The sequence below is a fragment of the Acinonyx jubatus genome, chromosome A1, assembly GCF_027475565.1.
Source record: "Acinonyx jubatus isolate Ajub_Pintada_27869175 chromosome A1, VMU_Ajub_asm_v1.0, whole genome shotgun sequence".
NCBI lineage: Eukaryota > Metazoa > Chordata > Mammalia > Carnivora > Felidae > Acinonyx > Acinonyx jubatus.
Genome location: NC_069380.1, coordinates 177,907,489 through 177,928,946, shown reverse-complemented (window position 1 = coordinate 177,928,946; position 21,458 = coordinate 177,907,489). Strand labels below are relative to the sequence as shown.

Sequence of the window (21,458 nt, the reverse complement as noted above, 5' to 3'; positions counted from 1 at the left end):
GTTTCTTGTTTTTTATACAACTGCTGTTTTTTTCTAGTTGATGCGGTCCTTCAGTATTTGTCATTTGCTTAGTTTTCAAGGTACTTATTGCTCTTTATTCCCATTGCTGCTAAAATCTGTCAAATGCCTATCAATAATATTTCTAAATGTTCAGAGACATCGGGTACTCCATTCAATACTTTGTTTCTCCTCTCCTCTCTCCCCCTACCAGAGACATCTCTTCTGCTTCCTTACATCTTTCTTCTCTCATCTGGACAGCTGATACTTGCCCACACTTGTGGATTGGGCCCTCTGTTTCCTGGATTCGGCGTCTTCCCTTGTGTTACTGTGTTCCTTATATATTCTTCACTACCTCCATAAGAAAGATTGCTTGGGAGATCTTGCATAACTGATTATGTAGCTGGGCTTCCCTCATACTTGGTTCATAGTTTATCTTTGTACATAAATGTTGACTAAAAATGATTTTCCATCAGAATTTTGAAGCCTATTGAAAAATCTGGTGCAATTACAACTTTCTTTGCTTTGTAGGTGAATATTGTTTTTTTCCTCTCTGGATTCTTTTAGGGTTTTCTCCTTATTTCAGCACAGTGACATTTCTCAATGATGGATTAAATTTATTTTTCTGGGTGCTTGGTGGGATTTTTCAATCTGAAAACTCATGTCTGTCCATTTGGGAGGTTTAATTTCTAGCAAAAGCTCTGTTAACTGACTTCTACTTAATTACATTGCTAGATTAACCCACACTATCCATTCTGCCTGAAAAATATATTGACAAATGCTCACAGCATTCTAAATGCTCATACATAGGAGTAAATAAAACCCATAGTTTTTATTTCCATCAGTTGACTTGTGTGCTAATTACCACTATCAGTTAGTTGCATTTGTTCCCAAACCTGCTTATGCCAGTTGCACTTGCTATTAGAATTATATAAATTAGTTAAAAATTGTACCTACCAATGAACTTAAGTATGAAAAGAGAGTTGTTACCAGGAAAACCAGGTTGAAAACTTTGGGAAAAAATGGATGAAGTCAATTTGCTTAAGTAAAAGACTGGGAAGGGGCGCCTGGCTGGCTCAGTCCGTTAAGCGGCCGACGTCAGCTCAGGTCATGATCTCGGGGTCCGTGGGTTCGAGCCCTGCGTTGACCGCTTAACCGACTGAGCCACCCAGCACAGCTGAGCTGTCAGCACAGAGCCTGGAGCCTGTTTCAGATTCTGTGTTGCCCTCTCTCTGACCCTCCCCTGTTCATGCTCTGTCTCTCCTTGTCTCAAAAACAAATAAAACATTTAAAAAAAAAGTAAAAGACTGGGAAAATGCAAACTCTAGAATAATTCAGCGCTCAGATTGCTTTGACAGTGGCTTTAAGTTCTTGTTCTTTTTTTTTTTTCTAAGTTTATTTATTTTGAGAGAGAGAGATTGAGAAATTGTAGAGGGGGGGCAGAGAGAGAGAGGGAGAGAGAGAATCAAAGGAGGCTTCGTGCTGTCAGTGCAGAGCCCACCTCGGGGCTCAAACTCATGAACCATGAGATTCATGACCTGAGCCTAAATCAAGAGTCAGCCACTTAACTGACTGAGCCACCCAGACACCCCAGTTATTGCTCTTCTTTAAAGAAATTGAAATTGGAAGTTTTAGACAATGCATTCTAGGAAATGCATTGGAAATGGCTTAAAGATCCAGTTAACAGACCGATACTCAAAGAAAAATCCTTGGCCTGAATGAAAAGATTGGTGAATGAGTGCGTATTTATGTTTAAAGCAAAAATAAAATGGCTAAAAACTTACTTTAAAGTGTAGAGACCTGACAGTTGTGACTTAATCAAATGATAAAGTTGACATCACCAATACTGGATCAAACTGTACCTCCTGATAGGATGCACTGAGAAGGGATACCATGTCCCTGCAGTGGTATTTTGCCAAAAATGTAAAATGCCAATCTCTTCATAAGGAAACACAAGATAAACACAAGTTGGGGGATGTTCTACAAAATAACTGGCCTGAACAATTCAAACACGTCAAAGTCAAGAAAGACAATAAAAGGCTGAGTAAAGGTGATCAAAGAGACATAAGTCTGAGTAAAGGTGATCAAAGAGACATAAGAACTATATGTGTGGCTCTGGATTGGGTTCCAAACAGGCAAAACGTTAAGATGTTTTTAGGACAGGGCACCTGGGTGGCTCAGTCCTTAAGCATCGACTTCAGCTCAGGTCATGATCTCATGGTTTGTGAGTTTGAGCCCCACATCCAGCTCTCTGCTGTCAGCACAGAGCCTGCTTTGGATCCTCTCTCCCCTGCCCCTCTCTCCCCTCCCTGGCTCTCACTCTCTCTCAAAAATAAATACACATTTTTTTTAAAAAAGATGTTTTTAGGACAATTGATAAAATTTGAAAATGGACTATAGATCTGTAGATTAGATAATAGTATTGTATCAATGTTAAATTTCCTGATTTTGATAACTGTACATGATTGTGTAAGACGATGTCCTTATTAGAAAATATACCCTGAGATATGTAGGGATAAAGGGCCATGATGTCTCCAACATACGTACTTTCAAATAGTTCAGAAAAAATGACATGAAAAAAATACAGAGAGAATTATGAAGACAAAGCAAATGGGGCTAAATATAAATAACTGATAAATCTGGGTAAAGGGTATGCAGTTCTTTGTATTGTTCACGCAAATTTTCTCTAAGATTGTAATGATATAAAAATACAAAGTTACAAAAATATATACAGTAAAAAATAGACATTTATTTTGATAATCTATTATAATTATTTCTATAATCAAATTTCCTTGTAATTAGCCAACCCTGGAGCTTCCCAGGCAAGAACAGAGTATGGTGTCACCAGGTTGGTGTTTCAGGGTCATGGGTTGAATGTGGAAGAGCGGAAAGCATTGAGGCTGGAGAGAGGCAGAAGGCAGATGGTGAAGATGTGCTTTACAGCTTAAAGGACTTGAACTTTGGGAAACTGGTGAAGGACTGTTAAGGAGAGAGTTTTGTGAACACATTTATATTTTAGAACGGTCACTCTAGCTGCTGGTATGCACTGTGAATAGAAGAGGAAAGGGGAAGATGCAGGACTGAGGCTACTTTAGTTACTTAAAAGGGGAGTAACCAGATTTTGTATTACATTTGTGGCAGTGAGGATGGACACAAATGGAGGGATTCAAGACCACTTTAGAGGTGGAATCATAAAATGGGAGAACTGACCAAAGTCACAGGGAGTGGGAACAGTACAAGTTGACTCAAGTTACCTTCTTTAGGTGACTAAGTAGATGGTGATAATATTAACCTGGCAGGGACTTTAATGCAAGAAACAGAGGAGGAGTGGAGTGAGAGGGTAGAGCAAGATGATGAGTTACATTAGATCATGATGAATTTAAGCCTCAGTGGGAATCAGATAGACAGACATATGGCTATGTGCAATCACCTCCCCCTCAGTTCATAGCACACCAAAAACATGTATCTTAGAATTGGTCAAGTATGAAAACTCTGGCAGATTGCTTTCCAGTTTAGCTGTTCTGTTATTCTCTCCCATCAGCAGTGCAAGAGGATTGGTTGGTGTTTTCCCATATCCTTGCCAACACTTGGTATTTCCTGACTTTTTAATTTTTACTAATTTGGTGGGATATCTAATGACAGTTTGTAATTCGCTCTTTACTAGTAAGTTTAGGCTTTTTCTTAACTTTTTCTTTTTTTAAAACTTTTTTTTCATGTTTATTTATTTTGAGAAGGAGAGAGCTCTTGGGGGGGGGGGCAGGGAAGAGGCAGAGAGATAGAGAGGGAGAGAGAGAATCCCAAGTAGGCTCTGTGCTGACAGCACATGAAGTGGGATACCATCTCACAGACCATGAGATCATGACCTGAGCAGAAGCCAAGAATTTTGAAACGCTTAACCCACTGAGCCACCCAGGAGCTCCTGGGCCTTTATCCTTTTCTTTTTTTGCTTATTAGCCACTCAAGTTTCCTCCTCGGTAAATTTAAGTGTATATCATTTGCTCATTCTTCTACTGGGTTTCCAGTTCTTTTCTTGTTGATTTTGAAGGAATTTTTGAGTGTTGTAGATATTAATCTCTTACCAACTTTAAATATTGCAGGTATCTTTTCCCAATTTTTCATCTGTATTTTGTTTATGAAATCTCTAATTAAAAAAAATTTTTTTTTAATATTTATTTATTTTTGAGAGAGAGATAGAGAGAGAAAGAGAGAGACAGAGCATGAATGGGGGAGGGGCAGAGAGAGAGGGAGACACAGAATCTGAAGCAGGCTCCAGGCTCTGAACTGTCAGCACAGAGCCCAACATGGCCTCAAATCCAAGAACCGTGAGATCATAACCTGAGCTGAGGTTAGATGCTCAGGTGCCACCCAGGTGCCCCTGAAATCTCTAATTTTGGTGTAGTCAAATGTAATATTTTCCTCTGTGTAATGTCTGCTTTTAGAGTGTCAACAGGTTCTTTCTCACAGGTCACACAGATAGGAGTTTCTATTAACTTTATAATTTTACTTTTTATATTTATGCCTTTACTTTTTTGTAATTCACCATTGTGTATGGTCTGAAGTAGAGATCCAACTTTATTTTTCACATATGGTAAACTGGTTTTCCCAACATCATCTCCAAGAAAATCCATCCATGTCCATTGTATTATTATCTAACAAATTGCTATGTATACCTGGGTCTATTTCTGAGCTCTTAATTCTGTCCATTGGTTTATTTGCTCCTTTATATCAATGCATTGATGACTTATTGTGGTTTAAAATATGCCTTAACAACGAGTAATGTGGATAGTCTTTCTTGGTTCTTCTTTTTCAAAATTTGCTTAGCTGTTTGTAGACATAAATTCTACCAGTAACTTATAAGAAATGTATTTGATATAGACATTTCAAAAATAGAATCTAATAGTCTCTTGAGCAGTGAGTTTACTTTTGTTGAAACTAAGATTCATATTATATATGAATTATTCTTATTTTATGTTTACTACACTTTTTATTTTATTCTTTTCCTTCCTTTCATTAAATTGAATTTTGTTCTGTTGGCTTGAAATATATGCATTCTATTTTTATTTTATTTTATTATTTTTTAAATTTTTTTTTTATTTTTTTTTTAACGTTTATTTATTTTTGAGACAGAGAGAGACAGAGCATGAATGGGGGAGGGTCAGAGAGAGAGGGAGACACAGAATCTGAAACAGGCTCCAGGCTCTGAGCTGTCAGCACAGAGCCCGATGCGGGGCTCGAACTCACGGACCGGACCGCGAGATCATGACCTGAGCTGATGTCGGACGCTTAACCGACTGAGCCACCCAGGTGCCTCAGGCATTCTATTTTTAACGAATTAAGACAAATATTTGTAGTTATCCTCCCTAATAATGTCTTAAACATAATACTGTCACTATTTTCCTCCTGAACAAGACAAAAATATTAGCATGTTTTCACATCCCTTATTTTTTCTCTTTTGTCTCCACTCGACAACTCTTTGTCTCCACTCTTTTGTCTCTAGACTTTGTCTAGAATTTTCATTTTGAATTGTTAGAGATTGCTATGGTTAATTTTATGTGTCAACTTAGCCAGACTTCAGTACCCAGATATTTGGTCAAAAGCCAGTCTAAATGTTTCTGTGAAGGCATTTTTTACAGGTTAGCATTTAAATCAATAGGCTTTGAGTAAAGCAGATTAGACTATATAGTGTGGGTGGGTCTCATCCAATCAGCTGAATGCCTTAGGAGAAAAATGTCAGAGGTCCTCTGAAGGAGAGGGAATTCTGCCTCTAGACTACCTTCAGAGTTGAGCCCAAACATTATCTCTTCCCTCAGTCTCCAGCCTGCTGGCCTTCCCTGCAGAGTTTGGACTTGGCAGCCCCCGACAACTGCAGGAGCCAATTTCTTAAACAAAAAATTGCTCTCTCCCTCTTTCTGTCTCTCCAAACACATCCTATTGTTGTTCCTCAGAGAACCCTGACTAACGTAGGGATATACTTAGATTTTTAATTCAACCATTCTCGAGAATGGTGTAACCTTGAATCTAGAATTGAGATTTAGGATTCATTCTCTTAAATCTGACTGGCTGGGTTTGAATCCTGTCTGAATCACTTACTGCATGATTTTTTGAAATTTTTATTTGAAATATTATATGTGTATACAAAGGCAAACATATAATTAAGGTACAGCTCAATGAATTTTCAGAAAATGAACACACTGGTGTAACTAGCGAAATAAAAAACCGAAACATTACTAACACTCAAATATTCCTTATGCCTATCACCAATCACTCCTCATACCCTTACTAAGGTAAATCACAATTCTTACTTCTAAAAGAGTAAATATTTTTTTATTTACTCTTTTTTGTCCTATCAATTTTTGCATTTTATATACAAGGAATCATACAGCATGTATGTTTTTGTATCAATCTTATTATGCTTAACCCCTTTTTTTGGTATGATTAATTTCGGTGGCTGTATGTAATTGTAGTCTGATCATTGTTGTGTAGTATCTTGCATAGTGTTTCATGATATGACATACTACAATTTATTGATTGATTTTACTTTTTATGAGCATTTGGTATTTTCCAGTTTTCTGTTTGTTTGTTTTTCCTATTATGAATAGAGTTACTATAAACATTCTAGTGCATGGCTTTTGGTGAGCAGAGGTAGGCATTCCTGTTGAGTATATCACTGGGGGTGGAACTGCTGGTTCATCAGGTATGTATAGTTCAGCTTTGGTCAATACTGCTAACCGAATCTCCAAAGTAGGTGTGTCAGTTTAGACCCCCATCACCAATGTCACCCGCACATGATATTTTTCTGTTTCTTTTAGTTGTCTTGGTTCTGGTTGGTTTGTATTACCTTGTGGTTTTTTGTATTTTCCTAATGACTAGCAGAGCTGAGTACCTTTTATCAGACATTTGGTTATCTTCTTTTGCAAAGAGATCTTTTGTACCTTCTCCTAAAGTGTTGTTGGCCTTGTTCTAGTTTATTAGGGTGGAAGATTAAGTTATTGATTGAAGTCTTTCCTCTTTTCTGATATAGGTATTTGAAGGTATGCATTTCCCTCTAAGCATTGTTTTAGCTACCTCCCATAATTTTTTAAAAATATTTTTAACACATTAATTTTTGAGAGAGAGAGACAGAGACAGAGCACAAGCAGGGGAGGGGCAGAGAGAGAAGGAGACACAGAATCCGAAGCAGGCTCAAGCTCCAGGCTCTGAGCTGTCAGCACAGAGCCCAACACAGGACTTGAACCCATGAACTATGAGATCATGATCTGAGCGAAAGTTGGATGCTTAACCGACTGAGCCACCCAGGCACCCCTACCACATCCCATACATTTTGACATTATGGTTGTGTTTTCATTCAGTTCAAGATGGTTTTTAATTTCTCTTGGGAATTCTTCTTTGACCCACGGATTATTTAGAGATATGTTGTTTAATTTCCAGATATTTGAGCAATTCTGAGATTTCTTTCTGCTAATAATTTCTAACTTAATTCCATTGTGGTTGGAGAACACACTTTGTATAATTTCAGTCCTGTTACATTTATTAAGACTTGTTATATGGATTAGCATATGCATCAGATTTTATTTGACTTTCAGAAGCTTTTAGCCTCATTTAGCCTCCTGCCCTCCTGCTTTGGAGTCCGCAAACCTGTGGTCAGGAAAATCAAGCATGTCTGAAGGCTCCTCATTTCTGTTTTTTCCACTCTAGCCACCAGCAATAGAAGAAAGCTTTGATGGTTTCCCTTTCCCCCAGTAGTGGCTGTCTGCCTGGGCCAAGTCCCAGTCCTCCACCCATGTCTCGATGTGGCAAATGCCGCCAGGGGAGTGTATCAGCTGCTGATCTGATAGCTCTCCAGTGAACTGTTCTCTCCTCTGTGGGGTGTTTAGTCCTTTCAGTCCTTATTCCAAAGTCCTTGACATCTGGAAAATGTGATTTTTTTTGGGGGGGGAGGTAATCTGTCTAGGTTTTAATAGTTGTTAGTGTCAGGGTTGGCCTGTTTCAACCTCCTACATTCTACCCAGAAGTGGAAGTTGTTTTTCCTATTTTAGATAACAGCATACTTTGCTATGCTGTTTACTCACCTTTATTTTACATATGGCTTGTAGCATTCGTATAGATTTGTTTCTCCTCTCTTTATTCTCCTCCTCCTCCTCCTTTTCCTCCTCTTCCTCTTATTCCTCCTCCTCCTTTTTTGAGAGAGAGAGAGAGCAAGAGCGAGAGCGAGAGAGCATATGAGTAGGGAAGGAGCAGAGAGAGAATCCAAAGCAGACTCCATGTTGTCAGCACAGAGCCAAATGTGGGGTTTGATATTGCAAACTATGAGATCATGACCTGAGCTGACATTAAGAGTCGGATGCTTCACTGACTGAGTCACCCAGGTGCCCCTTGTTTCTCTTCTTGCTGGAATACTAACTACAAAAGAATTTTCAAAGAATATTTCCAAAGAGAATATTGTTTTGAGTGATAAAACTGGCACTTTTTATATAGATTAAAATTCTGAGGGGTGCCTGGCTGGCTCAGTTGGAAGAACATGTGATTCTTGATCATAGGGTTGTGAGTTTGAGCCTCATGCTGGGTGTAGAGATTACTAAAATAAATAGGTGGATGGATGGATGGATGGATGGACGGATGGACGGATGGACAGACAGACATAAACTTAAAAAATCCAGTTTTGATGCTCTTTTCCTTTAAAACTTTTGAAAATACTGCTTTTCTTTATAATAGTATTATTCATAATAGTCCCAAATTAGAAAACAACCTAAATGTCTATCAACAGTAGTACAGATAAATAAACTTTTCCTATATTTCTACAATACAGCAATGTTTCTAACTGGAAACGATGTTGCCTCCCAGGAGACATTTGGCAACGTCTGGAGATATTTTTTTGGTTCTCATAACTTGTTGGGAGAGGGAAGAGGATTGCTATTGGCATCTACTGGGTAGAGACTGAGGACGCTGCTAAATATCTTGCATTGCATAGGACAGTCTTCCCCTAAAAGAATTATCTGGCCCAAAATATAAGCACTGCTGAGGTTGAGAAACTCTGCTCTATTATCAGTGAGAACAGATGAACAATTGCTACATGGATGCAAACACATAACTCCCATAAACATATGTTGAGCTAAAGACGTCAGATACAAATTAGTATATACAGTGTGCATATATTTATTTAAAATTCAAAAATAGAAAAAAACTAATTCATGGTGTTAGCAGTTAGGATGGAGTTGTCTGTGGGGTACAAATGGTGACTGGTAAGGGCCAATTAAAAGGGCCTTTTAATATGAGGGTTAGTTACACATATGTATTCACATTGTGAAAATCAAGCTGTGCTTTATAAATGGTGAGATACAAATATATAATTATTTACATATATAATTATACATTATGTGATATATAAATTTTATATATGTATATGTATATATACATACTTATATTGGAATAAATGTTTTTCAGAATTCCATTGTCTGCTTTTAAGAGATGATCTGTTCTTCCTCTTTGGAAGCATTTTCTCTTTGTTTTTGATATCCTAAGCTATCATTTTAACGTGACTAAGAATGGGTTTATTCATACATATCTGTTTGTCACTCTACGAGATGTTTTTTGTAAATTTTTTAATGTTTATTTATTTTTGAGAGAGAGAGAGTATGAGCCGGGGAGGGGCAGAGAGAGAGGGAGACACAGAATCCAAAGAAGGCTCCAGGCTCTGAGCTGTCAGCACAGAGCCCAACGTGGGGCCCAAACTCACGAACCACAAGATCATGACCTGAGCCAAAGTTGGACACTTAGCTGACTGAGCCACCCAGCCACCCCACTGTGAGATCTTTTAATCTAAACTCTATTCTTTCTTTCTAATCTTGGGAAAAATTTTTAGTTATTGTTTCTTCAAATATTTTCTTACCTATGCTTATTTTTTACCCCTTCTGGGATTTTTATTATCTAAATGCTGACAGGTCTGCTTCTCTCTTCCATAGATGTCTTGTAGCTTCTCTTCTATAGTTTATTATTTTTTCATCTCTTCCCAGTTATTCCTCTGGATGATTGTCTTGACTGGAATTTCCAGTCTCACTAATTCATTCTTCAAGTTTATTCAGGCCACTGAATGGGTAGGAACAACCGTTGAGTGGTCTTGAGCTATTTTCCCATAAAGGCAAACAAAATGGAAATAAGGTTGACAGGAAATAAACAGTTTCTTAAAAAAAAAAAAAAAGTAAAAATAAATAAAATAAGTTTCTGCATTCTGTTATTCAACCAATCTATAAAGTTCCTTTTTAAAAAAAAACAGCATTGGTTTTTAATTTAATATTTAATATTTTAATATTTAATTGACATTAAAACAGTTAATATTTTGCAAACCAGCTTTGCTAATTTTTTTTTTATTATTTTTCAACATGAGTATTTGTTCTTGAGTCATTTTACAAACTCTTCTATATTTTTGAAGATATTTATTGTGCTTATTTGAATTGTCTGTTCTGGCCCTTCAGCTGGGCTTTATCTGATATTCATTGGCTACCCTTTTGACTTTCTTTTGTGGTGTTGCTCGCCTCGGTTATTCTAATTTGTGATCACACACACCAGCTTTCCCCTTGGGGGCTCATCGCCTTGGCTGGGAATGTGTGTCCAGGCGGAGGGCTGAAAGGATTGGCCCCTGTTGTGTTCTGCAGAGTTTTAAGAATGTGAGTATGTGTGCTCGGGTGTACACCTCAAGATGAGTGCCCTGGCCTTCCAGCCTGGAACTAACCACTGCTTCTTTCCCTGTCCCTGAGGAGCCTGGCTGTACTTACCCTTGGGCACTGCTCTTTCCAAGAGCTGTCTTCTTTGGCTGACATCCCCTTGTCCTCAGGCTGTGGGGCAGGGAGGAGTGTCCTGAGCCAGGCCATTTGTGTGCACCTGCTGTTCTCGGTTCCCAGCCCAGCCAGTGCCCTGCTGCTGCTCTGTCTCCAGGCACTGGCTGGCAGGCAGTCCTACCCTCAGCCCCCATGGAAATGCAGGAAAGAGCAGCTCTAAGGCCCTCTTCAGAATCTGTTACCTGGTTGGCACTTGGCTGTCCTCCTATTCCCTACGCCACTGTTTTCCATCTCCATTGGGACCCAACCATCTTCTGGCTTTCCAGAGGGATTCCTCACAGTTTTGACAGGACCTCAGACTCATCCAGCTCCTTATCACTTTCATTTTTCCTCCAGGGTTGGACTGTGGTGAGGGAGCCAGCAGCCCTTTGTTAGTTTATCATGTTGCTGGAAACCAGAAACAGCAGTGAGAATGGACTTTAAAAGCAGCCTCTTGAAGACTATTAAATATGGAGAACAAACAGAGGGTTACTGGAGGGGTTGTGGGAGGGGGGTGGGCTAAATGGGGAAGGGGCATTAAGGAATCTACTCCTGAAGTCATTGTTGCACTATATGCTAACTAATTTGAATGTAAATTTAAAAAATAAATTAAAAAAAAAAAACCAGCCTCTTGATAACCATGTGACCTCAGGCTAGTTATTTAAGTTTGGACATCTGTGAAATATGGCTGATAATGGGTTGCTTCAGAGGGTTATTGTGGGTTGGCACAGCACTGGCACATAGTATCAGTTAATCATATGAGCTATTGTTATTATGGCAGGGTGTAGGCCATCATCAGTGGGGAGCTGAGGCTGGTGGTTAGAATTGTGGATTTGAATGTCACATCCCTGTGGTAATGAAGAATGAGGAATTAAGATGGTGTAGGGAGGGGTCCTGGCATTTAAGGGTTAGTGGACAAAGAAAGAAAAGGAGAGGGAGAGGGAGGGTGTATCTCAGGAAGAGATAGGGACACAGAGCCAGGGGAAAGGAGAGTCTCAAGAAAAGGAAGGGGGTCATCTGCAGAACCAGAGGCTCTGGAGAAAACGAATTTTTGTTTTTAATTTTTTTTTTAGCAGTCAGATACTCCTTGGTGAATTTAGATCAGTTTTAGTGGAGAGGAGGGGACAGAAGCCAGATTATAGCCAGTTGGGAAAGAAAGAGGAAGTAAAGAAGTAAAGACATGTATAGACCTTTCTTCCCAAATATTTGGCTGTGAAAAGAAGGAAAGATATTAAGGCGATGTCTGGAATAAGTGTCCAGTCAGAAGAAACACAAGTGTGTTTGTTTCTTGTAGGTAGAGAGCCAACTCCATCTCTCCCATCTCTTTCCCCTTCCTTCTTCCCTTCTCCTTCCCCCCTTTCCTCTTCCTTCCTTCTAGTTCTCTTCTCTAAGCTTAACTTTGGATCATTCTGCAAATGAAGCAGGTGACTAGGGAGCTCTGGGAGAGAGAGTGCAGCCAACTTGAGGAGGGCAGGGTGAACGGGGAACAGCACTTGCCCTGAGGAGCAGAGCAATGGGGTCCCAAGCCCAGGTGTGCCTTGGATCCTTGCCCGTTGTTGCAGGTGGGGAGGAGCCGTATCAGTGTAGGTAGGTTTGCGATGAGGAGAAATGGGGTAGGGGAGGAAAGTAATCAGGGTTTCTGCCAATGTATTTAGTTTGGTTTATTAAGAACCTCAGGAATCTTGAAATGGGCATCTTCATCTTTCCCAGAGACGGGTAATATTCTCTTTTCACAGAGCTCTGCACAAGACTAGGATAAACTGATGTGTGTGGAAGGCCCTTGTGAGCTGTGAGCTGTGCATTTCTGGCAGAAGAAAGGCATTCACTGAAAATATCTAATTTTGCCTGGTTATTGGCTCAGATGATGCCAGGACTCCATTACACAGTGATGACCCCTGGGGGAACGCAGGCACAGGGTCCATGGTGTGACCCATCCTTTTTGGAGTGATTTATTTTAAGTATCAGCAGACTGTTATGAGGTTCCCCCTGATTACTTAGAAATGAGGGAATCAGACTGCCTCCTACAGTCCAATACTGAAATGAACACACATTGAAGTGCAGCTGGAGGGGGCTGCGTAGATCCCAGCCTCAAAACCTTTCATGCCCACCAGATGTCTTCATAGGTTGACACGTGTCAGGTATTTTGGGCCCAGATGCTATTTGTGGAGATAACATCTCTACCACTTGGGTCTCTTAGATTCTGTTTTCAGCTACTTGTTGTATTTGTGTGTGTATGGGAGATGCATATGTGTGTGTGTGTATGCATCTGTGCAGATGTGCACATGTATTTAGGGGGTGGGATCTATCCGCTATATGGAGAAGTGCCAAAAAGAAAGAATGGTAGGTGGAGGGTGTACAGCATTCTTGATCTTCTAATATTCTGATTAAAAATACCCATAAAGCTGAGAACAAAAGGCATTAAGAGCCCTCGATTTCTAAAGGGAGGAGCTAGACCAGTTATGCAGAACATGCCAAATGGGGATCAAAAAATCTGGTTCCATTGCTGCTTTGGGAGTATAAAGAGGCATGTAAATGATGGAGAGAGAGTGACCAAGAGCAGGAATCCCTGCCCACACGTACCTCAAAGGAAGGGCAGGAGGCTCCCTGAGAACCACTGAGAGAATGTGGTATCACCTTGAGTTCAGAGGGCAATCTGGAACAGATGCCTATTCCTTCCTAAAACTGAAAGCAAGAGGTCGTCTAGGGGCACCTGGGTGGCTCAGTTGATTAAGCATCTGACTCTTGATTTTGGCTCAGGTCATAATCTTGTGCTTTGTGAGTTCAAGCCCCGTACTGGGCTGCGCGCTGATAGCATGGAGCCTGCTTGGGATTCTGTCTCTCCGTCTCTCTCTGCCCCTTCCCTGCTCTCTGTCTCTCTCTCTCTCTCTCTCTCTCTCTCAAAATAAATAAACTTAAAGAAAAAAGAGGTTGGCTAGAGCCTGCCTGAGGAATCAGAGCTACCATGGGTGTGTGGTGGGCTTCCAGCAAGGACCCTGAAAAGGAAACCCAAAGGATACTGTCCTTGGGATTGGGTCTCAGGGCACAAGACAGAGACAGCAGTGATTAGGTTGGCTGGTGTGTGTGTGTGTGTGTGAGTGTGTGTGTGTGTGTGTGTGTGCATGTACACATGCATGCTTGTGTGTGAACTGGAAATTTATTCTCCCTAGGCACTGTTGGGAGATACTCATTATGCTCAGTTTCTCATTCAGAGAGGTGCATCTTGCAGTGGCCTCAACGCTTCCCACTAGAATCGTCTTCTGCCTCCAGAATTCTCTGGAGGTGACTAGACTAGAAGGAAACCTGGTGCCTCAGAGCCTACGCATTTCAGCAGCTTCTCCTTGTCTTGCAATCCTCATATAGAAATAGAGGCAGGGTTGTTGGGCCTGTCTGGGCCTGGTAGCCAGGGATATGGCCCTTCCTGACCTCCACTCTCCTCGAACCTCCAGACGTCCTACTCTTGCTCACCAGTTTTCTAATCTGCTATCCCAGGCCAGAGAAATGAGGTAACACAGCTGCCACCAGTGCTGCCCAGTGCTGAGCGCAGGAGCTGTGAGGTCGGGGCTGCCAGCAGAAGTGCTGGCCCAGCTGAAACAAGGACCAAAGAGTGGGAAGGGTCACCATGTACCACACTTTGGACAGAGAGTGTGAAGTCCCAGTACTACACAGAGAGGGCTGCTTCCTCGAGATTTCTCAGCCCTCTTTGGAAGCTCTCAAAGAGCCCAGGAGTGCTGGCACATGCTATGACTCGGGCTCCCCTTCTATAGCCTGCATCTCAGATCGAGTGGGACACACTCACATTATTAGGCCTTTTGTTCAGAAAGGGTTGCACATTTCATCAGCCTACAGGATTCTAAGCCTGGCTTTATCACTTAACAGTTGTGCGACTCTGCTTACGTGTGTGTGTCACTTCCCCTCTCTGAGCCTCGCTTTCTTCATCCTTGATCAGATCTATTCTAAACGGTTGCTGGAGGAATAAAATGAGATAACACACATAAAGTGACTTGCATAATGTCTGGGAAAGAGTAGGACATACAAATTGCTTTCTTTCCCCATCAGCTTTACCTGAAGCCTGGTCCCTAATGTGGTAGGGTCCCTTCCCTAAGGAAAGAAAAAACAAAAACCCTCAAGGTAATCTATATGCATATGTGACAACATCCCTCATGACCTTGTAACAACGTGAGACCACTTAATCAGACTGCATGTTTGTATGTGTTACCATATATGGGAGACAAAGAAGAAAATATATAAAAAACCATGCCATGTGGCATTCAGGGCTCAGTTCTTCGGGTATGAAGCCAACTGAGTGGTGCCGGCAGGAATAAAGTTGCTTCCTGGAAAGAAAAGCCTTGGTGTCATGACTCTGTGTGAGAATCCTGCTACATTACTTGGGGGCTCGTCCAGGATTTGGAGATGGTGCATTTCCACCTCCTTTGCTGCAGGAGATATGAATCCCGGAGGGCCGGGAGAGGCAGCCTTACCTGGAGCCAGCAGATGGCTTGATCCACAAGAGACTAGCCCTCCCAGTACCAGGGTGAGGACCCTGTGTGCGCCAATGGAACCCATAAGGCCCAGGAACCAGCTCAGGGAGCGCTGCCCATCAGACTGGTAAGAACCAGGGTTCATTTTGGCAGGCCTGCCCCTAAGAGGCAGAAGGGGAGCCTGATCACCTCCCAGAGTTGCCCTAGTAGTTCCACAAGGGATGAGGAACAAAGCCGCAACTCTAAGGCACTGAATGTAGGGAGATCGATGGGTTGGAGTTGCGGTGTGACTGTGTGTGGGGACTTGTCTCTCATTCGTTTCCTGGGTCAATGACTATGATAATTAGAGCCAACTGTCTTTGGATAGTCTACCTAAGAACGGGGACTTTAAGGAATATTCCCAAATAGCTGCTGAAACTCTCTTCATTTTGGGAAAATTCCCCTGTCTTCTCTCAACTGACATTGGCTTCCTAATTCCACTAATGGAAAACAAAACAAAAGAAAAGAAACCTGGAGTCTGCTCCTCTGTCTGATCTGACAAGATTTAAAACTGGGAATTCTTTCTCTGCCTTTTGCTGGCACCTGGCCTCTTCTGCTTTCCCTCCTCCCCCCCCCCCACCCCGCCCCCCTCCTGTTTCTGCACCACCTGGGGGGCAGCCTGCATAACTGCTCTTTAATGCCTCAGACACCGTCAGCTCCTCCTCCCACCCTAGAGGCCTTGGAGCGAAGACCACCCATTTCAGATTTCCCCACCAGTGCTCTAGGTAAAAATTAACCATGGGGAGCAAATTGTCTTAAATGGATCCAAGTAAAATGTATTCAGTGTTTAAGCTAATTTAAGTTTGTTGGTTTGAAACAATGTTTATCAACAACAACAAAAACTTTTATTCTACCTAGATTTGCTGAAGGTCAAATATGCCTATGTTATCTCTGTTCAAATTTGTTAGCAAAAGGATGACCTAAAGTAATGGTTAACTTCGTCTGTCTCATAGTTTTCATGGGTAATTGTTAAGATAGCTTTCAAAGTCTTTGGTAAACTAAAATGTTAAAGTTTAAATTGGGATTAAATTCATTGGAGATCTAACAAGATAAGAGGCTAAAGCACTAATTACTAGATGTAGGTGTGTGCTTTTGACTTGTTGCAGAGAAACTAAAGATATTTGGACCTGTTGGAAAACATGCTTTGTGCTTAATTGATTCATAAGTTTGCTGTCTAAAAAATTCTGATGTAACAGTTCACAATTGGTTACTACTTAGTTTTCACTGGAGACTAAGGTTTGTAAGAGTTAAAAATCTGCCAAATATAGTTAAGACTAATGAAAATAAGAAAAACAACTCTGCATGTAAAAGAGTAGATACATAAATATATATATAAGAAATGATAATGCATTTTTTGTTAAAGTTAAAAAAGTAATTTTGTCCTAAATGAGACTGGTTGTTTATATATATAAAGGCTTAGGTCAAAATCTAAAAGCAAAGTTATAAAAGGTTTGTAAAGAAAAATCTTAAAAAAATTTTTATATATGGTCAGGAGATCTAAGGTTATGCTAAATTACCCACTATCTTACAGACACAAAACCCTGGTGGCCTTCCTGGAAAGGTTAAGGGAGGCTCTCGTTAAATATATGGCTATCTCCCCTAACACCCTTGAGGCTGAGACGATTCCAAAAGACAAATTTGTCATTCAGTCGGCCCCGGATATTTAGAGAAAACTGCAAAAACTGGCTGTTGGTCCAGAAGGGACCCTGGAGGAGCTCTTACAAGCTGCCAATTGGGTAATTACAACCAAGATCAAGAAGAGAATTTAAAAAAAAAAAGCAAAAAACAAAAAACAAAAAGAAAAAGAGACTTAAAAAAAAAATCTGAGGCCTTAGTTGTAGCCTTACATAATATGTCAGACCGGACTTCCCGAGGTTCCTGGAACCAAGTGCCATCTGTATGGCCGTTCAGAGCACTAAAAGTAAGAAGGTCCTCAGAGAGGACAACCAAAATGAAAACCCCTTAAGCCATGCCCCTTACGTGGTGGAGACAATCACTGGGGATGAATACCCTTGGGGACCTCTATCTGTGAGGGCTCAGATTACCAGTGTCCCTGGAAGGGACTGATGGGGCCTGGGGCTCTTCATGGTGGCTCCCCTAAACCAACTATCTAGCAGAAACCCAGAGCCTCAAGCAATTCTAAATATAGAAGGAAAACTGGTTGATTTCCTTCTCTTTTTTTTTTTTTTTTAATTTTTAATGTTTATTTTTGAGAGAGAGAGAGACAGACAGAACATGAGTGGGGGGCGGGGCAGAGAGAGAGATGGAGACACAGAATCTGAAGCAGGCTCCAGGCTCTGAGCTGTCAACACAGAGCCCAACGAGGGTCTTGAACTCAGAAACCGCAAGATCATGACCTGAGCTGAAGTCGGACACTCAACCTATTGAGCCACCCAGGCACCCCAGTTGATTTCCTTCTTGACACCAGAGCTACATTTTCTGTCCTCCTTTACACTCCAGGCCAACTATCCAAACTCAGCATGACGATTAGAGGCATCTCCAGAAAACTTATAACTAAATTTTTCTCTCAGCTCCTGGGATACATATGGGAAAAACTAATTTTTTTCTCATTCTTTCTTGATAATACCAGAGAGCCTTACTCCCTTGCTAGGAAGGGACATTATAACTAAATTAGAGACTATAATACTACTAACTCCAGAACAAATAAACAATTGGGTAAGTTTTTGGGAATTACTGGATTTTGTAGGCTGTAAATACCAGGGTTCAGGAAAATATTTTGCCTGTTATATCAATTATTAAAGGAGACTCAATCCCACCTATCCCCGTCCCCCCCCACCCCCCCCATATAAATAAACTAGGGTCTGACTCCTAGACACTGTCTCCAGCCCTTGGAATGCTTACAAACAGAGCAGGGCAATTACTATTACCAAGCTCACAAAGCTAAAAGATCATTAAAACACAGCATCAGGCCTTTCATTTAGGGGGGGACAAAACTTATCAAATGGCCCAAAGGATATTTACTGGAAAAAATTTGTCAAGGACAGTTCTGCAAGTAGTATCAGCCTGTGAAGTATGTCTTAGAAACAATCCTCTCAACCACAAACTTGCTCTCCCAGGCAGTCAAGAAACTGGAGGCCATCCAGGAAAGACTGACAATTAGGTTTCCCTCAGATGCCAAGGTCAAAGGAATTCCAACATCTGTTGGTATGGATTGATACTTCTACTAATCGAGTAAAGGCCTTCCCCTACAAGACAGAAACGGCACAAAAAGTAATAACAGTTCTGCCCTATAAAATAATACCCAGGTTTGGCTTACCTAAAGATTTGCAAATTAATAATGGTAAATGGCTGCCTCAACTCTTTCTCTAGTAGAACTCCTGGCTCTTGAAAAAGTTTTATACCTCAAAATAAAGCAAACTGCCTGCTTATACTCAGCAAAACTCTAAATAACACCTCACAGGTATTAGATGCTTAAAATTTTTTTTTTAATTAAGTTAGGGCCAAACTCTTGGCAATAGAGCCACCATTGATTACTTACTGTTCCCCCTCCTCCATCACCTGGGTTATGAGAGGTTCCCTGACACATGTTGTTTACAAAGTCAGGGTCTCTCCTAGATTGTTTGACAGGTTTGGGAACTGGGGACATTATCTTAAATGCCATCTTGTTGGTCAATATAATCTTTACTTTGTGTCTTTCTCCTTGTGTCTGCTAATGTTTATGCCGCCTCATGCCTGCCAGCTTTCCTGTAGAACCATACTGTGGGCCACTCGACTGACCCTTGGGTAGACTCAAACTGCTGTACCTCTATATTGTCCCTTATCAGCTTGAAGAAGCCAGAACAGTCGTCATCCCTGTTCCCTAATGGGAGTTAGGGGCCCTATTCCAGGGGGAGAAATGAATAGGGAAAGGGTTAACATTAGGCAGGGAGAGATAAGAACCTTCAGGGAGGCAGCTGCAAGTGGGAGGCTAAAGAACAGATGGGGTTCTCTCTTTATAAAATCCTTTATGGGCACCCTCCTCCCATTATTAAGGGCCTAAGGGGGTATCTAAATGAGATAGGCAATAAGACAACAGATGTGGGCCCTTGGCTTTACCCTAACCACCTTATGCCCCTGGGTCAGGGAGCGATTACCTGTGAGTCTGACCACAGACACTCACCCCTTTAAACCAGGGGATGCAGTATAAATAAAGGAATGAAATGTCCAACCCCTGAAACCCCATTGGAGGGGCCTGTTCACTGTCATTTTGGCCACCCCTACTGCAGTTTAGCTGAAGTGGGTCCCTGGATTCATTACATCAGAGTGAAGCTAGCATCTCGAAACTGGGAGTGCATTCCTGATCCATCAACACCATGTAAGCTGACCATACCGAAGAAGCAATCTGCAACTCCAGAGGCTCTGGGAGACTGCAGCCCTGCTTTAGTCACTCAGGAAGCTGACTAATCTACGTGTGGCAGAAGCTTGAAGAATCGACAGTCCGGCAAAACAAAAGATGGTCCTTGTTTTCTATATCTGTTTCCTTACTGTGATGCACTGTCACACCTTGTTTCTTGCTATTATGATTCTTGCTCTGCTCTTTGCCGTAGGATTGGCTGAGGCTGCCCAGGCCTGCTAGAAAAGTGGTGAGAGGTTTCTGTTAGCACTCACCTTCCTTTTGTGGATAGGATACTTCGTTGGTACCAACAGGGGGAAACAATGGCCATAAGAGATTAGAAAATTAGATCCCCACAAATTTCCTAGTAAAACAAAATACCCCAGTTCTACTACTGGGGTTTGGGTTCTCAAAAGCTCAATTATTGGGAAAAACTGTCTTGTCTGGTGGGGTAAAAGTTCATCATCATCTCTGTTAAAAACTTAACATGCCTTAAAACAGATTTTATAACTGAACTGCTCAGAAAACCCAATGGTGGGGGACCCCAAATTACCTTGAGCCAGGTCCCCACCCCTTTTCTAACTTCTCTCATCTCTGAGAGGCCTGGGACAATGTCAACACAGCCATGAAATGGTGGGCCCCAGGTGGACTATACTAGATATGTGGAAGGACAGCCTATATGGTACTTCCCTCAGTCTCGTCAGGGTCATATGTGCTGGAAACCATTCGTCCATCTTTCTTCCTGCTCCCACTTGCCAGAGGGAAACATTTCGGAGTCCAAATGTATGGGAACAGGGAGACTTAAAGGAAACAGTGTGCCTTACAAATTGGCAATTAAAAAGATGATAAATGGCCTCCCAAGCGTATAATCCAATATTATGGCCCTGCCACCTGGGCAGAGGATGGGTCCTGGGGCTACCACACTCCCATTTACATGCTAAACCACATAATCAGACTACAAGCAGTTATAAAAATTATAACTGCCAATAAAACTGCCAGAGCTCTTAACTTACTAGCCAAGCAGCAAACCAAAATGTTCAATACTATCTATGAAAATCGCTTGGCCTTAGATTATCTGCTTGCTTCTGGAAAAAAGAAAAAAAGCTTTATAAAAAGTTTAACCTAAGCAACTGCTGTTCTCAGATAAATAATGGGGGGAAAAAGTCATAAAAGAGATCACAAATCAAATAAAAAGGATTGTTCATGTCCCCATCCAGACCTGGAACAGTTGAAACCTAGGGAGTTATTTGGAGGATGGTTTTCAACTTTTGGGGGATTCAAACTCTCGTAAAAATATCCTCCTAATTCTGGGAGGTTGCTTAATCCTCCCTTGCTTGGCTCCCTTGGTCTGTCTCCAGTCTCATTGAGGCCATGATTTAAAAAAAAAGGATGGCCATTCATGTAATGATGTTACAGAAATACAAACCTCTAAACCAAGATGATGCTCTTTGATCCAAAATAGAGGGGTCCGAGCATCAATGGGGTAGGGTCCCCTCTCTAAGGAAAGGAAAAAAAAACAAAAAACCATTCAAGGTAACCTGGCTATGTGCGTACGTGACAACATCCCTCATGACCTTATAACATGAGACCATTTAATCAGACTGCATGTTTGTGTGTTAACATATATGGAAGACAAAGAAGTAGAAAATATATAAAAAACTACGCCATGTGGCATTTGGGGCTCAGTTCTTCGGTACAAACCCAACAGAGTGGTGCCGGCAGGAATAAAGTTGCTTCCTGGAAAGAAAAGCCTCGGTGTCACGACTATGCACGAGAACCCTACTACACTAATAGTGCACA

General features: G+C 41.3%; 1 long non-coding RNA gene across 1 annotated transcript in view; it reads left to right on the top strand.

The window, feature by feature from the left end:
* Positions 1 to 11,336, top strand: part of LOC128316480 (uncharacterized) — a 33,291-nt gene extending 21,955 nt beyond the window's left edge. Inside the window, exon 6 of the long non-coding RNA XR_008300444.1 lies at positions 10,561 to 11,336. This is a non-coding gene — a long non-coding RNA (uncharacterized LOC128316480). The remainder of the gene's footprint in view (positions 1 to 10,560) is intronic.
* Positions 11,337 to 21,458: the final 10,122 nt, after the last annotated feature.